The 18,681-nt window shown below is 46.6% G+C and overlaps 1 protein-coding gene across 2 annotated transcripts in view; it reads right to left on the reverse strand.

Annotated features, from left to right (window-relative positions):
* DNM1 (dynamin 1) overlaps positions 1-18,681 on the reverse strand; it is a 215,020-nt gene that overhangs the window by 195,900 nt on the left and 439 nt on the right. The gene's annotated exons all lie outside the window — the stretch shown is intronic.

Consider the following 18,681-nt stretch of genomic DNA (forward strand, 5'->3'; position numbering starts at 1 on the left):
TTGCTGATCTTTTAGATCATTACATCACCTGCAGGTGGTGAGCCTGGCTAACACATGGAAACAGTTGCATGGGTGAAGTTTCTAACACCTAGGAGTATTTTAAATCCCTTCTCTTTAACTGTGATTCATTCCTCTGATTCCCAAATAACTATCAAATCAAACACATTCAAACCCCTACAAGTGGATGCAGGTTTGCATGTGGTAAACCCAGGGCTTTTTTTCAGCTGGAACGCGGGGGAACGGAGTTCCAGCACCTCTTGAAAATGGTCACATGGCTGGTGGCCCCGCCCCTTGATCTCCAGACAGAGGGGAGTTGAGATTGTCCTCTGCGCCACTCCAGCGGCACAGAGAGCAATCTAAACTCCCCTCTGTCTGGAGATCAAGGGGCGGGGCCACCGGCCATGTGACCGTTTTTGCCGAGGGCGATTTAAACTTTAAAAAACTCCCCCCTTGTTCCAGCTGACCCAAAGTGACGTCATTGTGCAGTCCTGAGTTCTACCACCTCTTTTCCCAGAAAAAAAGCCCTGGGTAAACCTAATTCTTTCAACTGTTTTTTGGGTTCGTGAACAATTCAGATCCCTGGGTTTATTCATTTGTTTTATTTATACTCCCCTTCTTTCCATTGGAGACCCAAGGTAGCTTGTATAATTCTCCTCTCCTCCATCTTATCTCCACAACAACCCTGTGGGGTAGGTTACGCTGAGAGTGTGGACGGGCCCAAGGTTACCAAGCAAATTTTGACGGCAGACTGAGCATTCTAACTTGCATCTCTCAGATCCTAGTTTGATGCTCTAACCATTACATCACACAGGCTCTCAATGTGTCTTATCAGAGGAAAATGGATACAACCAGGGTCATTTCGTAGAAAAAGAGCTGGAGGAACTCATTAGCATAACTTGTTAGCATATGCCACGCCCCTTGCCATCGCCGGAAGTGTGTCATTAGCATAACTGATTTGCATATGCCACACACCCTGTCATCACCTATCCTGGCTGTTTTGGACCCAATCCTGGCCATTCAGGGCTGAAATTGGGCCCAAAATGGCAAAAAGGGGCTGAAAATGGCCACAAAGGGGCCCGAAATGGTCAGGATCAGGCTGTTGCTGAGCTGGAGAGTGATCCACCACTTGTCAGAGGCCCAATCCAGGCTGTTTTGGCCTCAGGCCAAAATGGGTCCAAAATGGCTGAGTCAGGTGGGCGGAGCCACCTGTCATGTGACCTCTTTGGGGAACTGCCGGAACTGCGTTCCTGTGCATTCCCCCTCGAAATGAGCCCTGGATACAACCATCATGAACTCTGACTGAACAAGAAAGAACTGAGAACTACCAGGTTTAAGGATTGATCCTTCTTCTCTTGTAAATGACCACAGAATCTGTGAAAAAACAGGCCCTCGTGCATGCTGGGCTTTGCATGGAGGGCCCTGCAAAGGGGGATGGGATGTGGCTTAGTGGTTAAAGATCAGCTTGGCATAAGGGAAGTCCCAGGTTCTGTCATTGGCATCTCCAATTAAAAGCATCAGCAAGCAAAGATTCTAGATGCTGGAAACATTGTGGACAAACAAGCATGTTTTTACATTATTGGTGGAGATGCCCAAAGATCCAAGTGTATTGGGAAAAAGTCATTATAGAAAAAAATAATAGGTTACACAACACAATGCAATCCAGAAACAATACTGTTGAATTTATGGAATAGAGCTCATGTACCCACTTACATAATAGATTTTGTCTCATTAATGTTAACAGATAATGTTAATATCCAACAAAATATCCAGATAATGTTAATATCCAACAAAATAACAGACCAAAGAGCCTCATCAGAAAATCCCAATTATCAATCGCTCTTTATGGAGAGATGGCTCTCTTTCTAAGCCACATCACAGAGCATCCTATAATGGAATATACTGTACCTAACAAATATGTTGACATCTGTCTTTATTACTTGTTTATGACCTGTAACTATGTTAACTATCTAATCCATATATATATATATGGCATTCATGTTTGGAATTTTGTTATTGTTCTTCTATTGTTGTTTTATCATTGTTAAAAAAAATTAGAAATAAAAAGTTATTTTTTAAGAAAGGATCAGCCACAAGGTGATGTGAAAGACTTTCACCTGAGACCCTGGAGAACTACTGCCCGTCTGAGTAGGCAATACTGACCTTGATGGACCAAAAGGTCTGATTCAGTATAAGGCCGTTTCCTATGTTCATATTACTTTAGGCTCGTGATCAGGGCTTTTTTTCTGGGAAAAGAGGTGGTGGAACTTAGTGGGTTGCCCTAGGAGAAAATGGTCACATGGCTGGTGGCCCCGCCCCCTGATCTCCAGACAGAGGGGAGTTTAGATTGCCCTCCATGCCGCCAAGCAATCTAAACTCCCCTCTATCTGGAGATCAGGGGGCGGGGCCACCGACCATTTTCAAGAGGTTCCAGAACTCCATTCCCCCGCGTTCCAGCTGAAAAAAAGCCCTGCATGTGATGGAAGGAAAGATGTCTACCTGCTCTTATGCTATGTAAAAGGATTAAGGCTTTGACAACTGATGGCAATTAATTTATCTGTTAGATTTTAACCACACATTCTAGCTGAACACTGGCCCCCAAAGCAGCTCGCAAGACAACATGCAGAACAACTAAATTAATGCATTCCTTTGCGGAATGGATTCTCTGCTAGCTGCATCCTGCTCTCTTTCTGATGGCAGTTAGCTGTGGGGGGAGCTCAGCTACCACGAGGTCATGGCATGATGGAGCAACATTGAGCTGCTACGTGCCTTCCCTCGAGTGGTCTGCCTGACTGTCCAGACACTCACCCACCCACCCCCGTCTTCGTGGCTGGCTGGATGTAGTTCCATCTGATGTCTGGAAAATATGACATTGGTCTGAAACATTCTCTTTACAAAGACTACATTTCCCACCATGCATTATGATGATGCCCGAGTATGGCAGAATGTACGTGCATCTACAACAATGCAAATCTGACCGCATCTCCCCTCCATACCAGCAGCGCATCGGCAGCTATTGCTAGCAGTAAAGAGCAAAGAAAACAAGACCTACAGAATTATTCTTCTTTCTGCTTAAATTTAAACCAAAATGAATCTTGGAAAAGCAGGCAGGGGGTTGATTATTCTTTCTGATACATTTTCCCTTCATTAATAAAGGCCAAGACAGTATCTTTCCATTTCAGAAAGAAAATGGACATTAAAAGGCTGTGGAATTGGATATTTAGGATGTAGTTTTTGCTTTGCAGGAAATTAACCTTAATGTCCTTGGCTGCCCCCCCTTCCTAGTTTTGTTATTTAAGCGTATTGATCTCCCCACCCACCCCCACCTTCAAATCCCAGCTATCATTTAACACAAAGACGGATGAGACATAAATTCCGCTCCCACCCACTAATAAATTCACTGATCAAATTCAGCCCTGCACCTAAAGAAGGAAACTGCATCTTCTCTATATCGTTAACTTTCATAGTGAATTGGTGGATTTTCTCTTGGCAAAATGCTGGGTACACCATTGCATCTGAGCCAATGGAATTTACTAAAACAACACACACACCCCATTTAATATTATACTGCCCAGAAGCCATGGATATCAAGATGACCACTATTTTGCATGGCTTATAAGGCAATTAGACAAATTCATGGGGGATAGGTCCACCAGCTATTAGCCATGTTGGTTAAAGGAAACCTCCATGTGCAGAGACAGTATACCAGTTGCTGATGAGAGTAACAACACGAGGCCACTCTGACCTGTGTGTCGCTGTCTGTGGTCAGTTGGTTGACCAGCATGAGAAACAGGATGCCGGACTTGATCGCAGACAGTTTCAACAGTGCATGGCTGCGTGTACTTACACTGACTAGTTTATAGCGTGCAACATCACTTGGGGTCAGTCCCTCCTCATTATAACATCTCTGTTTTTGTTTTTTCTACTAGAGGCAGAGCCAGACTTATGAGGCAGACAGATCAGACAGAAATCAAAGTGCAAACCAGGCTTGCCAACCTCCAGGTGGTGGCTGGAGATTCCCTGGAGAAAAAGGCTGCTTTGGAGGATGAATTCTATGGCATTATACCCCACCAAGGTCCATTCCCCCCCCCCCAAAAAACCCTGCCCTATCCAGGTTCCACCCCCCAAATCTCCAGAAACTTCCCAACCTGGAGCTGACAACCCTACAGAGTATGTTTGTGTTACTCTTATCTCTATCTCTGCACCCCTTCCCACACTCAGCTTACACCCTGCCCTGAGCCACAAAGCTGTCTTTCATTGGTGTTCTCCAAGAAGATGTGAACACCAACACTTTCTCCTAAAGAAATACATGGGGGAGAAAGGGTTGAGTCACAATGCCGCAAAAAGCTTTATGGTGCATCAATAATTTAAGCAATCAACTAATCTCACGGACTAGATGTATCACGGGGCAAATAACCTCAAGACTGGAGGGCAACCCAGATGGCATAAAATATTTTGCTGCCCTAAAGGAAAGCAGATGCACGCACACCACACCTTGGCATTATGTATGCTGGGATAAAGGGATGGTAACGTTCAGGAGTTTCTCATAATTGCAGCCCCATCACTCACTTCTGCCAGGGGCAGAACGGGATGTCCTGTGTTGGTCTGCAGTTCTTTTCACAGGTTTTTAACAGTTTATGAAACCACTGCAATTTAAAAGGAAAGACCAGCATGGGCAGGAGGGGATTTTTTAACTCTTTCCCTGATGCTGTTTTCCAGCTGAAAATCACCAACCTCAACTTGTGTTTGGGAAAACTCTGTGCCACACAGACTTCCACTACATATCCATGCTATTTAAAACGGGTGCCGCAGAAAGGGGGTCTGTCGGAGAACTGCTATCTCCCAGTGGTGCACAAGGGCAGCAAACGGTCCCTGAGGTAACCAGTTGCTAGGTAGCAGGATACTGGGCACAAGACAGGGCATGAGAGTAGCAAATCTGCACAGGGGAGTGGAGTCTTGGTCCTCCCCATAGGCAATTCCCACAAAGGCCAAGTGGTGGCAGTGAGTACAAAAGAGGAGCGAAAGCCCCTCTGAGGGTTGGAAAGGGACTGAGTAGGTGGCATGTGACAGGCAGAGACTTGGACTGTCGCTGGTTAATCCCCAGACACCTCACAGGGCAAGATGGGCAGTGCCCACAGGTCAATAAGGGGGGCTGTGTTTGTCAGCATGCCTACAAGTGTACATTATCTGTGTAAGGAGAAAAGGGAGGAGTTGAGGTGAAAAGAATTATATAACTACAGAGTTGGAAGCGGCCTTACAGACCATCTAGTCCAACCCCCTGCCCAATGCAGGAACAGCCTAAAGCATCCCCGACAAGTATTCATCCAGCCGCTCCTCGTAGACTGACAATGAGGGGGAATCCACCGCATTCCAAGGCAGCCAATTCTACTGATCAATTACTCTTAACGTGAAGAAGTTTCTCCTAATGTCCACCCCATACTTCCCTCCTACAGTTTAAACTCTTTGTTTCGAGTCCTATCCTCTGTTGCCAACAGGAACAATTCCTTTTTCTCCTTTAAGTGACAGCCCTTTAAATACTTGAAGAGAGCAATCATGTCTCCCCTCAACCTCCTCTTCTCCACACTGAACTTTCCCAGGTCCTTCAGTCTTTCTTGTAGGGCTTGATCTTCAGGCCCCTGATCATTCTGGTCGCTCTTGCTGCACTCGTTCTAATTTGTCCATATCCTTTTTGAAGTGAGGCCTCCAGAACTGCACAAAATACCCCAGGTGGGACCTGACCAACGAGGTATATAGTAGGACAATGAAACGTTATGCCTTTGTTGATACACCTCAAGATTACATTTGCCTTTTTTTGCAGCCGCACCACACTGACTGTTCATATTTAGCTTCCTATCCACCCATATCCCAAGATCTTGTTCACACATACTGCTGTCCAGAAGTCTATCCCTCATCCAGTTTGTAGGCTTTGTATTTTTGTTACCCAGATGGAGAACCTGGCACTTTTCCATGTTAAATCGCATCTTATTCAAATCTGCCCACTTTCCCAGTGTGTTCAGATCTCGTTGAATTCTATCCCTGTCTTCAAGGGTGTTTGCTACCCCTCCAAAGTTAGGTGTCATCTGCAAATTTAATGAGTAATCCCTTTACACCCTCATCCTTGCCCTCAACATTAGGCATGAATCTCATAATAGGATTCAAACATAAGCTTACACAGATATTTTCACTTGAAAGATTTTCACTTTCATAGATATTTTCACTTGAAAGATTTTCATTTACACAGATATTTTCACTTGAAAGATTCGTGGTGGAATTCACGCTAAATCTCTCTGTCTGAAGTCCTCCCTCCTTATAATCTTCCCCTTAAGAAGAATTCCTAGTACGACCTTCCCTTCACATACCTGAAGTAGAGAGCTGTGACTCACAAAAGCTCATGCCGAAATAAATGCTATTTTCTACGGTGCCACTAGACTTTTGTTTTATTTTGCTACAACACACGAACCACAGCGGCAACCTGCATGAGTAGTCAGGCAGCAGACCTCAACTGGATGGAGCTGGGAATTCCAGTGTCTGGAGTGTAAAGGATAAGAGGAGGAAGAGTGGAGGAAATCTCCAGTGAATTTTCACAGATCTCAAATAAGTGGAAATTGGAGAACTGCGGGATTAAGCAAGCAAACAGTTGATATTTGGATACAGCTATCAGCTCTGAATGTTAATTAAGGGACTAACTAGCTGAGAAACACTAGGTCAGTGTTTTCCAACCTGTGGGTGTGTTGACTCAAAAGCGGGTTGCAATGCCTGTAAAACTGGGTCCCAGTCTTTTGCAGTTTTAATGACTTGTGAATGCTGTTTTTTCCCCCCCGGGGGTCCCCATACCAAGTAAATTTTGACTTGTGGGTCATCGTAACAAAAAGGTTGGGGAACCCTGCCCTAGGAGACTTTCAATCGGGGGCCTTCCCAGCATTTTTAAAAGGAAATGGTAGCTGCAGACCCACAAGCCCCCAATTCAAATTGGAACCACAGAACAGGAGGAAGAGGGGGTATAATCAAAGGAGGAGTATAACCAAATCTATTTTTTCCCTTCCTCTGGGAGAGATATCCCTTGGGGATATCTCTCTCATCTGACTGTCAAATATATCCCTTGGGGAACACAAACTGACTGCCCTTCATGGCCTTGGTCCAGCATAACTACGGGACCGCCTCTCTCTCTATGTCCCTCCACGGCAACTTCGCTCATCTGAACAGGGTCTCTTGCAGGTGCTGGCCTGTACATGGGCAAAATCAACAGCAGCCCGTACAGGGGCTTTCTCTGTGGTGGCCCCTACCCTGTGGAATGGCCTGCCTGAGGAGGTCTGGAGAGCCCCCATCCTCCTGGCTTTCCGCAAACGATGCAAAACTGAATTATTAAAAAAGGCCTTTTTTCTCAGCTAAGAGGGTGGTACTGTAGGGATTCCAGATGTTTTGCTAATGAGTAAGAAACCATAGATTTCACCATTATGTTGCCTTACATATTATCTGTTGCTTTAAATATGTACTCCTATATCCTACCTGTGCTTTATGTTGTTCAATGCAAGTCCTAGAATTTATTATGTTCTGTTTCAGCAATTCCTCAACCCCATACTGGATCCTTGCTAATACTATAGCTTTGTAAACTTATATTCTTTTACCCCATGACATTGCTTATGGAAATGTTCTTGACACTGTATGGAAATGCCTGCCCTTGTCCTTGCCACTAATTGTACTAATCTCACACTATGTAATCCGCCTTGAATCTCAGTGAGAAAGGCGGAATATAAATAACATAAATAAATAAAATAAATAAATCTACATGGGGGTGGGTTTAACCTGGGCCAGTTCTTGGGCCAAGCCATCTAAATGACTGCTTGCAGTGGTACAGTGAGGGAGGACACCAATCCACTGCAGGGGCTCTGCTCGCTCCCAGTTATCTGTGCCATGGACGGGGACTGGTGTTGACTGCAGCACTGAGTGGCACAAACCCAGCTGGGCCCAGAGAGGGATGGGCATACCTTGCTTGAAGTCACAAAATACCTTAAACCAGGGCTTTTTTTTCTGGGAAAAGAGGTGGTGAAACTCAGTGGGTTGCCAGCACAGGGGGAACTCTTGGTGGGAGGTGGTGCCCCTGGTACCACATGTGTGCGTGCAAAGTGCGTACATGCTCCCAGGACCAATTATGTCACTTTGGGTCAGCTGGAACAAGGGGAGTTTTTAAAAGTTTAAATCATCCTCTGCAAAAATGGTTACATGGCTGGTGGCCCCCATCCCCTGATCTCCAGACAGAGGGGAGTTTAGATTGCCCTGGAGCAGCACAGAGGGCAATCTAAACTCCCCTCTGTCTGGAGATCGGGGGGGGAGACCAGCCATGTGTCCATTTTCAAGAGGTTCCGGAACTCCATTCCACCACGTTCCCACTGAAAAAAAAGCCCTGCCTTAAACAAAGCCCAAGATTAAGCCTCCCTGCCCCTGTGCCATGGCTCCATCGCTAGAAGGCAGCAAGAATTTACTTTCTAAAACATCTGGAAAATCCAATCATGTAGTATCCAAAAAAGGCTCTTCATTTCTCTTAAAGGCAAGCTGGCATTAACATGGGTCAGAGCAGATCTTCCAACAATACCTTATGCACAGTGCTATCCTAAGCAGAGTTACACTCTTCTAAGTCCATTCACATCAATGGCCTCAAAAGGTATAAACTTTGTTTAGGATTGCACTGCCAGCCTGCTAAAAGCTTGTTGCCTTCAATCGATACCTGGATCTTGTATTTTGCTTGAGATTTCCTAATTTTTAAGTTTGTAGTAAAAGATTAGTATGTGTATAAGAGCACAAGGCTATAAGTCCACAAAGAAGGAACATAAGGTACCTAGAGAACGATCCTAAGTAGGTCTACTCACAATTCTGTTCCGGGTGGTCGATTCAATGGGGCTTACTCCTATGAAAGTGTTTTGAGGATAGCACTGCTAAAGGGTAAAACCTGTAACACAACATGTTGAATATTCTGCCCTCCGCTTTCACTTGTTGTCTCTGGCATACAGAGGGAGAGGAACTAAACTTCAAAGAAAATGGCAAAGAGAAGGTTATAGAACAAGGCATATGAGAAGGAGCTCAGTCAGATGGGCAATGATGTATCGTGGCTAGCATTTTGGATTAGGGTTGCGGAGGCCCAGTCAATCCAATTAGTGGCTCTCCCTAAGGAAATAGCTTGGCGGCATAAACTCCCTCTCCTTGCAAACTACAGTCTCAATCCAAAACACTTCCTTGTGCAATCAGGAGGCACACAATTCTGCCTGCGTAATGTGTGAATCAGCCCTTTTAGGACACAGAGATCCACCGCTCAGCAAGAGCAGACCATGCTGATACCGATGAACCAATGGTCCGATTCTCAAGACAGCTTCACGTGTTCAAGGCAGCTTCCTCCCCTTTGCCTAGCCTCACAGTTTTTTTAAAATCTACCATATAGCGTTAAGTCCCTTGAGTTCCCATACCCTTCCAAGCTAAACTCTTTAAACACACATTCCAAATAGAGCATCTTCTTTTCATCTTGTTTCATTCAAATGGCTACCCATACGCCAAGCAACCTCAACTTTCCCCAAGCCCACGGCTTCTTAGCTGACACTAAAGATCTTGTGGGAAGCTGTTCCTGGGCTGAGGGGCAGCAGCTGCTGCACTCTCTCCCCCAGCTTTATCTCACGCCTTCACTGGACTTTATCACTATAATCTGGTGTTGCAAGCACCATGCTGTGTTCTCAGCTGCCGACGCATGCACACATGCGCACACAGGCGCACCAACCCCCTAGACATCTGCTATCGTAAATATAGGCTCTGCCTTGCTGAGTAATCCATTAACAGGGGAGTAAGTGATACTGGGAGAATAATTATTAGTGACTAGAGGGGTGATCTATTATACTTTGAAGAAGAACAAGAAAATGAGATTGTGGGATGAGATAAATCCTTTAAAAACATTATTTTCTTAGGTTTGCTTCCAAAGTAACGAGCTCTCAAAGCCAGAATCAATTGCTAAAGCTTTTTTCCGCCCAGACGGTATCATTTCAGGATATCGGGGGATGCATGTTTTAATGTTCGCCCAAAGGGTGGAGGGGGTGGAGAGAAAATAAATTAGGGAGAACACAAGGCCAGACCTTTCTGTTTGTGACACTACATTTCTATATTCAGGCAGTTCTGTTTTTATAATTAAGAAGGGAGCATTCAAATAAATGCAATCTGAACTTCAGTGGTGTAGTCCAACTTTACCTCTTGATCTCACTCAATCGATCTACTAGCTCTTGGTCTCTGGAGAAGACACAGTTTGGGAAAAACAAAAAGATCTACAAAATTAGATGAGTACCACTTTCTTTTTGCAAGTTTTCTGACGTACCTCAACTCTTGATCTCTTTAGATAAAAAGATATTGCTCTGTCAGTTTCAGTATAAGAATACATCTGTGGAGGAACTGCAACTATACTATGGTGCCTTCAGAAAATCATCATTCCATCTCTCTTCCCCAAATTTCTCCATCCCAATGCAAGATATAGGAATTCCAGGTCCCCTGGTGGAAGCTGAGGGTCACCACTCCCACCCTCACCCCCCTGCCACCACTCACCTGGCTAATGGGGGGGGAGAGGCCAGGGAACGGGGGCTCATGGAAACACTTCCAGGGTGGTGCAAAAATGTCACTCCTGTGAGTGACATCATCGCACAGGGCCCGGGAACACTCTTGCACTTCACAGTGGAACAGGGATGCCAGACCCCCGGTGGGGGTGGGGGTGGGGGTGGGGGATCCCCTGCCCTCGCTCCCCACACCCCGCCCACACTTACCTAACCAGCGGGGGGGCGCACCTTCCATGCGTGCTCCCCCACAGGGCTGCATGCTCCTGTGCACAGTAGCCGCTGGGATCGGGCCCGTTTTGACCCGGATTGGGGCTGCCGCAGAGCACGGGAGCGGTCCTGCGCTCCACAGCACTTCAAAATGGGCTTGTTTCAGCGTGGATCGGGCCCGTTTTGAGCCCCTGCAGAGCGTGGGCGCACTCCAAGGGGGCGCACGATGACATCACTCGCGAAGTGACATCATTGCGCTTGGTGTACGCACCCCCCCTTTCCCCCAAGGTAAGTGCCAGGCCCCTATCCCCCCCGCCGGGAAGTTGAGGGGGCCTGGCAACCCTACAGTGGAGCAAGTACGGCCCCAAAAGGGAGCAAAGAATTGGAGCGCTCCTGGGCCCTGAGTGATGACATCACTACCCAGAAGTGACATCATCGTGCCACTTTGGGAGCATGCACATGAGGTTGAAGAACAAGGTGAGTGCCAGCCTCTCCTCCCAGGAGGCTAAGGGGACCTGCCAACCCTAGCAGAAAGCAAGTGATGATGAACTTCTTTAGGTTCCACAGTCTTCCCCATCAGCCAGCTTGGTCCAATGGTGAGAAAGCCGGGTAAATTTACGTTCATCTCAACTTTGCTGTGGTCCCGCTGTGCCCTCTTGGCAACTAAGTCACCTCACTTCACCATTTGAAAATGGAAATAGCAGTAAGCAGTTATTGCAGGGGGGTGCACCTAATCAATACTGTAATGTACAGGACTGCCAGGTCCCTATATCCTCCCGGCAGGAGGGGAAGGAACCTGAGACTTACCTTGTGCCAGCAGCGTCCTGTTCCTTCGTGCACACAGAGCATGCACGCGCTCTGGCACCTGCACAATAACAGCACTCCTAGAAGTGATGTCATCACACCGGGGAGCTTGCCGGGAGCTTGCCAACTCCCGCCAATCACTGGCAGGGCAGCAGGCAAACCCCCGGGAGTTTTCCCCCCACCGGCAGGCACTTGGGAACCCTAGTAATGTACCAGTAGATTTCATGAGGATGGTGACGTGGGCAGCTGTGATTGGATGAGCACCGTAGAGTCACAGAGGAGTAGCACAGCAAGAGGTCTCTGCTATTGGCTGGCCTGCTCTGATCCTAGAGAGCAGCGTGGCAGGCAAAAGGCCACAGGGAGGGAAGGACGCAAAGAAGGGCTGCAAACGCCTAAGATGGTGCCAGACCATCTTAGTAGCAGGAGCTACTAAGGAGCATCTTTGTAGCAGGAGCTACAAAGGTGACAACCGTTGAAGTTCGCCTATTGATTTGAAATACCCAGCCAAAGCTTTGGCTGCAGGCCTCTAGTAAGCATTACAGTGCACTTCGCAAATTAAACCTTTTTTTTTAAGGCAGCAGTGACACGTGGAAGGGAGAGCGGTGCGGGCTGAAGCCACGAGCTGCGGAGTGCAGGAAGCAGATGTACTGCAGAAATGCAACTGGTTTATAAAAGCTGTTTGTCTGGTCACCTATGGTGAGTGAGATTCACCTCTAGGTGACCAGACAAAACTGCTTTTGTAAACTGGAGGAGACTTGGTTTTTGGTGAGCGTGAGCCCTAAATGCCTAACAAGGTACATGTGGACAGGCAAGCAAGTGGAAATGTTTGAAGACGACTAATGTTTTACAACACGAGGTTGGTTTATGCATTCATGGTAAGTCTTTTCCTGGAGTGTACCACTTTAGGCTGCAGGTGAGGAATTAGATGATTGAATCATTGTCTTCTTGACGTAAAAAACAAAATCTCCTTATTTGCAAGGGTGATTGTAATGCTTGAGATGGGCAACATGTGGACTTGTTCTGAAAGGTAAATCAGACTGCAAGCCTGGACATATGGCAACCAGCCTTTTTATTTAGGCACAGCTGTAAATAACTAATACAAGGGTCTTTTATATTGATATCTAGACTTTTTCTTTTTTGTATGATTAGGAACCGAGCATGTTTGAAATGTAACAAAAATAAACAGAAGCTTACATGGGCAAGAGGACAGGAGAACCAGATTCATGCAGACTTGAATATGAAGATAATTTAGAATCATCAAATCATAGGGTTGGAAGGGACCTCGACAGTCATCTAGTCCAACCCCCTGCACAATGTAGGAAATTCACAAACATCTCCTCCCCCCCCCCCCACACACAGTGACCCTTACTCCATGCCCAGAAGATGGCAAAACACAGTAAAGATTCCTAGCCAAACTGGTTTGGGGGGAAATTGCTACCTGACTCCAAGGTGGCGAATGGCCTTACCCTGGACATGTAAGAAGGGGCCACATGAACTCAGCACTGATGTAACCCTTCCTGCCCTCCCTCTCGTGATCTGCCTAGGTTCACAGAATCAGCATTGCTGTCAGATGGCCATCTAGCCTTTGCTTAAAAACCTCCAAGGGAGGAGAGCCCAACACCTCCTGAGGAAGCCTTTTCCATTGAAGGACTGCTCTAACTGTCAGGAAGTTCTTCCTGATGTTTAGCCAAAAACGCTTTTAATTTCAACCCGTTGGTTCTGATCTGACCTTCTGGGGCAACGGAAAACAGCTCCGCACCATCTTCTACATGACATCCTTTCAAGTACTTGAAGATGGTTATCGTATCACCTCTCAGTCGTTTCCTCTCCAGGCGAAACATTCTGAGCTCCTTCAACCTTTCCTCATAAGACTTGGTCTCCAGACCCCTCACCATCTTCATTGCCCTTCTCTGGACAATTGTGGTTTGTCCATCAGGGATGGGTCAGAGGTGAGTTTGTGCTAGGAATACTGCTTACATTCCCACATCTTCTGGAGTCACAAGACTGGAAGAAATTAGAAGCTGGTTGTTCTGATCCCATGGCTGTTAAACAACTCTGTTCACACATTAGCCTGTGACTCGGCACACACAATTCATCTCTCTTCATCCAGGCTCACACGCCAGTGCAGCCTATCCCTGGGAGAGAAAGGAAGGGGCATGGATACAGTTATGCAGGAGGCAGCAGCAAAATTGCAGAGAGACCACGGCCTCCTTCGGACCTGGTGTTCAGGGCTGGGAATACAACAGGTAGCCCCTCCTGGAATAGTGACCATGTGGCTACCACACAGCTTCATCCTGCACCGCAGAGCTTAATCCTGCAGGAAGACTGGAGCAGCCAGAGGTAGTATCTGAAGGACCCATCTCTGTACAAAGACGTAGGCTGAAGCAGGTAGACTGCGTCCTGGCTGGTCTGAGACTGGTACGGGCTGGCTGCAAGTGACTTTAGCAATTAAAGCAGAATCTCTGCAATTCCCAAAGCTTAGCGGAGCTGGGAAAAGATGGCATATGCTTGTGGGGAGTGGCCCCTAGCCTTGGGGGCCTGTCAGAGACTCGCACGGTGAGAAGGAATGATCAAGCTGAATTGAACTAACCCAAGAGAGGCCTTTCAGAATAGGCAATCCATGCAAGTCAAGGAAGAGAGCGGGTCAAGAGGCATTCTACAGAGCAAGGTACAGCACAGCTATGGTTCTTAGATGATCCGTACACATACCCGGCTAGTCACCGGACGGAACTACATGCAGTTTGAAGCAGAAGGTTAATAGCTCAAAATGCTCTAGGCCCAGGGTGTCAGGTGTTTTCGGACAACCAATGCAGTGCCACTATCTGCTACAAAGCCACCAGTTCTACAATGCTGGATAGAGAGGGAAAGTTTCAGGGTATATTCCTACCATTGCTTGCTCAAAATATTTGCCCGATTTGATGACCTGACAGTTCGCTACCTAAAGATCTCTATCAAAGAAAAAAAATTCTTATAAAATCTAATGGATACTGGCAAAATTACTTTTGCCTTATTCCTAACTTTGCTCTAGGATGGCGGGTGGGGGTTTCCCTGGAACAATGAGCCTGCAATCCTATCCTAAGGACACTTTCTTGGGAGTAAGCCCCACGGAATAACATGGGGCATATTTCTCAGTCGGCCTGTTTTGGGATTGCTCCACTTTCAATCCAGTTTAAATTTGGAGATCGAGGTAAAAATCAGTCTAATCTTTAACCCAGGGCTTTTTTTCAGCTGGAATGTGGTGGAACAGAGTTCTGGCACCTCTTGAAAATGGTCACATGACCAGTGGTCCTGCCCCTGACGGCCCCACCCCCTGATCGGTGACCAGTTGGCAGCGCCTCCGATCACTGAGGGCGATTTAAACTTTTTTAAAAAACACTTTGTTCCAGCTGACCCAAAGTGACATCATTGCGCGGTCCCGGAAGCATGCGAGCACTTTGCGTGTGCGCATGTGGTACCAGGGGCACCACCTCCTGCCAGGAGTTGCCCCCTCTGCTGGCAACCCACTGAGTTCCACCACCTCTTTTCCTAGAAAAAAAGCCCTGCTTTAACCCAATTCTCTTCCAAATGTGTGTATGAAAAGCAAAATATTTGGCTATTAGGTCGGCCCTAAGACTTGCAGCTAGAACCTGCTTCTGACTTTACTTGAAACTGACTTATATGACGTAAGTTACTCTCTTTACTCATCCCTCTTTATTCAGAAGGGTGAAGAAAACCTACAACTTCAAACTGGTCAGAACCAGATTTAGCACAAAGCAAGCACCAACCAGGATTCAAAAATATGGCTCACCAGTGGTATTATAACATGGTTTCCTTTAGCTACACACAAACCAAGGAACACAAGATCATAGCATGGCTGGCTGCAGCCATCTTTTAAAAGTATTGCTTTGTAATGTAAACCAGGATGCTGAATGCAGTCTGGATGCGGCAAAGACCATGGGTAGTGTTTCTCAACCAGTCTTCCAAGCCCTTTAATGGGGTTGCCAGCCTCCAGGTGGTGGCTGGAGATCTCCAGGTGACAGAGATCAGTTCCCCTGGAGAAAATGGCTGCTTTGGAGGGTGGATTCTACGGCATTATAACCCACTGAGGCCCCTCCCCTCCCCAAAACCTGCCCCCTCCAGATTCCACCCCCTCTCAAAAATCTCCAGGAATTTCCCAACATGAACCTGGCAAATGGCATCAAACATTTCCTTCAACACCTTGACTCATTTTCCATCCAATAACATCCCTGAATAATTTCATTCTTTTTCTGCACCCAGATCCAGTGGCCCTGCTTGGAACCCCTCATTGCCTTTAAAAATATGCAGCAATGCCATCTGCTACCCTGGAGACCGCCCGCCCCCCCAATGAGGATCCAGTGAGGTCACATCCTCATTTCCTCTCTGGGGAAGGAGACCAGAAGACAGGACAGAGAAATCCAATTGATTGCCCTCCATCAGTCAGTTTGCTTCTCCAGGAAACAACGTGCAAAGATCAAACTCCTTTTCTTTTTACCAAGTCAAAGGAAAGACTGGTGCTTTCCTTGACTCTTCATATGCAACTGTGCAACCAGGTTTCCAAGGCAAACTGCCATCACTTACACCATCGCAGCCCACTACTCGAGATATACATCTTTAACTAACTTGCATTTTTCACATCCAAAATTTAAGGCGATCTAGTAAAACTGCAAAATTCCTCTTCTTTCAAGAGACATTTTCTTATTTTACAATCAAAAGGTACAACACGATATACCTTTTCTTTGCGCACTGTGGAAGAAACCTCTAATCTTTCTTTTGAAATTTTGGACAAAGCCAAGCTACAGATGTCCGGCAAGGATATCAAGCTCCTTTTTCTACTCCTTTCTGGTCAATTTGATGATAATAATAACAGCCTTTTGCAAGGGACGGAACCGACACCACCATGATCCTTTTTGATATTTCAGAAGATACTGCAGAATGATTCCAAACTGAACATCCAGGAACTGCAAGAAAAAAACCTCAGGTTCTTCCTGATATGCCCTGTGGGTAGGTTTTTGGTAAACATCTCCTTGGATTTCTGCCATTGTGATCTCCTCCAGCAGAGCCATCTTCCTCAATACCTAAGACTACAGTCTTGTCGTCCATCTCCTTCTAACATTCAAAGCTACCTTCTAGAATTCAACAGCTATAAAGAATATCGGGCAGACCTGGTCCAGAAGGGAGCTGATGGTGGCCATTTTAGGTCCTTTCAAACGTAATTGTCTTGAAAACGGTTATCTTGCAAAGAGCAGCAAGGAGGAAAGGAAAGAGCTGACAGATCTTTTGCGTAAAGAAACGCTGCTGATCTTCTCTTAGGGGAATCCCCTGGCACCTGGCCTCCTAGCCTAGCAAAGCGCCATTCCCAAATGGTAAGAATTAAAGCAAAACATAAGCCTATTACAGACAAGCGCCTCAATGTCCTCAGGTGCTGTGTCTCTGCCTGTCTGGCTGTTGCAGACCATCTTTTCAGATCATCTGCTATTTGCCAAGGTTGCTGGAAATTGATCTGAAGGTCATACGAAGGAAAGCCATGGCCTGGACGTCATCATCAGAAAATGGAAGCACTTAGAACATATAGCTCCCTTGCCACAGCACAATGGTTGCCTTTTACACTCTTGACTCCCAGCACGGTATTACCCCAGAGACAATAGCATATCCAACGGATGCTGAACAGCACTGCTACCTGGCCTCACCAACAGCCACCTTCGTCCTGCAGTTGCTGGCTGGCAGGTGCTCTGTGAAGGTAGGCATCGTTGGAGGCAAAGGGCACTGAGTTTTCCGTGCACTGGCCTCTCCTGGCTTTTCACCTTGTGGGACCGTGGCCAGGTTGAGGCTTCGCAATAGGGAAAGCAATCTGATCTCGGAGGAACTGCGGCTCTTAAAGAGCATCCTGGCGGGGACCGTTCTTTGCATTCATAATAATTTCTTGACGTTCATATGCAGTCAGCAATATGCTAACAGTGATTTTTTTTCATAAACACCATAACAAATGAAGCGCAGGAAAATACCGTCAACCATATAGAAACTGCATCTTTTGCAAGGGTGGGGGCACGTCCCCTGCCTCACATTTGCAGAACACCAAAGACAGAAAATCCCCCCCAAATGTCCACTCCACTCACACACACCCAACACACAGACATTTCTCTACCCTCTCGAGATTACATAACCTACAGGAAGCTTTGTCTGGGCTTTGCAGGGTCTGGGGACGTTCAAGACACCAAATTCTGGCTTCAGAGTGACTCTCCTTGAAGCAATGTCCTCTTACGCTGTTACCGCCCCCCCCAACCCATCCCAGAAGCATTTATCTTCCGGCGTCTGAATGAAAGAGGGGAGAAGAAGAGGCCTCCCAGCTTTACTCCAATCCAGAAGTATATTCGGTCTTCCTGCATTTAGCTTCCAAATAGATAGATAAATGGCCTAGGATGAAAACAGTGAAATCGCATCCTGTGATGTGGACAGCAAATCAGTCCCGTTGCCTCTTCTCTTCCCTCTCCACCCCCAGGCAAATGGCTTCTTTTGTGTAGTTAGTCACTCCAAGGAACAGCAGGGGTTGTTTGGTGTAATAACCCCCCACCCACCATTTTACACATACACACCTCATCTCCGTCTTCCTTTCCCCTAAGCAGGGAGCAAGATCTGCCTATAAATTCCCTTCTAATGATCCTTTTCCCAGTCAGAGGTTAGCATCTCACATCCACTCATACTTGTATATGCATGCATAATACATATAACCATAGGTGCACACATATACAGTCTTACATGTATACACACACTCATACACTTCACAAGGGAAAGACAGAACGTCCCTCATCCTGATGAAGGTGACGGAGAATGGAATGTCACCTGTCAATCACAGAGACTTCAGTTTTCTGTAAGGCAAAGCTTAGCACTAGACGGTCTCTGCAGTGTGTGGGGGGTGGGGTGGGGGAAGCGCGAAGCTTTCTGCTCCCAAATCCAAGGGGAGCGACAGCAACACTCTCCTCTCCTGGCTTGCATTGCATTTTAAATTGCAAAGGGGGGGGGGATAATGCGTACTTTGCAGCATCCCTGGAGAACCGCATTCCAAGCGGTAGAATACAAATAAGCGATCCTGAAGGCAGGG

Source organism: Eublepharis macularius, chromosome 14 (genome assembly GCF_028583425.1).
Source record: "Eublepharis macularius isolate TG4126 chromosome 14, MPM_Emac_v1.0, whole genome shotgun sequence".
In the NCBI taxonomy this organism is placed as follows: domain Eukaryota; kingdom Metazoa; phylum Chordata; class Lepidosauria; order Squamata; family Eublepharidae; genus Eublepharis; species Eublepharis macularius.